This window comes from Eptatretus burgeri, chromosome 16 (assembly GCF_056783735.1).
Source record: "Eptatretus burgeri isolate ZD-2024b chromosome 16, Ebu_testis_v1, whole genome shotgun sequence".
Classification (NCBI taxonomy): Eukaryota; Metazoa; Chordata; class Myxini; order Myxiniformes; family Myxinidae; genus Eptatretus; species Eptatretus burgeri.
Genome location: NC_140976.1, coordinates 61,527,745 through 61,529,160, shown reverse-complemented (window position 1 = coordinate 61,529,160; position 1,416 = coordinate 61,527,745). Strand labels below are relative to the sequence as shown.

At 44.9% G+C, this 1,416-nt stretch overlaps 1 protein-coding gene across 1 annotated transcript in view; it reads right to left on the bottom strand.

Annotated features, from left to right (window-relative positions):
* Window positions 1-1,274: 1,274 nt before the first annotated feature.
* DENR (density regulated re-initiation and release factor) overlaps window positions 1,275-1,416 on the bottom strand; it is a 39,152-nt gene continuing 39,010 nt past the window's right edge. The window contains exon 8 of the mRNA XM_085858904.1: window positions 1,275-1,416. This exon is cut by the window's right edge and continues 1,246 nt beyond it. The gene's annotated coding sequence lies outside the window, so the exon portion shown is untranslated.

Here is a 1,416-nt window from a genome sequence, read left to right as displayed (position 1 = left end):
CAAAACTACTTTGTGAACGACTTTCAAAGCAAGGGCCCAGAACACTGCATTGAGGAACTCCAGCCTGGACAGGAAGAGGGGATGATAGAACTCCATTTAGGGCCACACGGTGACTGCGACAGGAGAGGAAGTCTGCGAGCCATGAGTGGAGATAGCCTTGGATAAACAGGAAGAGAGTTTGGTGAGTTGGGCAGGGTGCCAGACCGTGTCAAAAGCACGTGATATGTTTGGGGATATGGCTCTGATTTCAAGTCCGGCATTGAGGACCTCCATCCATTGTTGGGAGAGCAGAAGCAGCATATCCAGGGTAGAGTGACCTGGTCAGAAACCAAATTGAAGATCGGAAAACAAGCCATTGGAGAAGAGGAAGGATTTCATGTCTGAAGTGATGATGGATTCCATAACCTTGCTGATGATTGGGAGAAGGCCGATTGGTGTGTAGTTGCAGGGATCTGTTTTTGTACCTTTTTATGCAGGGCAGTAATGTTTGCTGATTTCCAAGCAGATGGCAGATGACCTTGAGCAAATGAGAGGGAGAATAGAACAGAAAGAGGGTGAGCAAGAGCAGAAGAGCAGGATTTTAGACACGTGGGCTGATGCCGTCTGGACCGGTTGCAGAATCTGAGTTGAGGTTTGACAGCAAGCTCTCCACCTTGCCAGGAGAAAAGGACACAGAGTCCAGGGACAGTTGGGTGCGACTGGGTAAGGTGGGTAGAGAAAGCGATGAGTTTTGGACACAAGATTTAGCTGCAAACACCGAGTTTAGGCATTCAGCCTTTTTACATGCGGTCTCAGCAGTGCGGCCATTTGAGGTAAGGGAGGGGATGGAGGGGGAACATACACCAGAAACAGATTTGATTAGATGCCACCAAGATTTTGAGGAGGGAGAGAGGTTTGAAAGTTCGGACTTGAGCTTGGAAAGATGTTGTTTTCTGTTCTTTTTCCATCCCATGCTGGGTTCCAGGACCAGAATGCTCATTGTGACAACGGCTGGACATCTCTCTCGGGGTGCATCTCATCCATAAAAAAATAAATAAGCATAAACAATGACAATTCCCTCCAAGTCGGGAAGAACAAATAAGAGTGTTGGAATTCCCAGGAGAGTGATCAACTATCCCACAGACTTGCTCATATGATCACCACGATGAATGCTTTGTTACGTTTGCAAATGTGGATTTTTAACTGGATAATACCAGGACAAACAACAAGAACTTGTTCAATTAAAATGTCTTTCCAGAACTTCATTAATGGCAATAAAATGAACCATGAAAACATTTTTAAAATATCCGGCTGTGTCATTTTTTATTGACTTTTGTTAGCGATTACAGGTGAAGTCAAACAGGTTCACAAAGGCAAGTTCGGATGAGCAACGCAACTCCAGTTAAATAAATCAATGATCAAATGGTCTTCATCTTA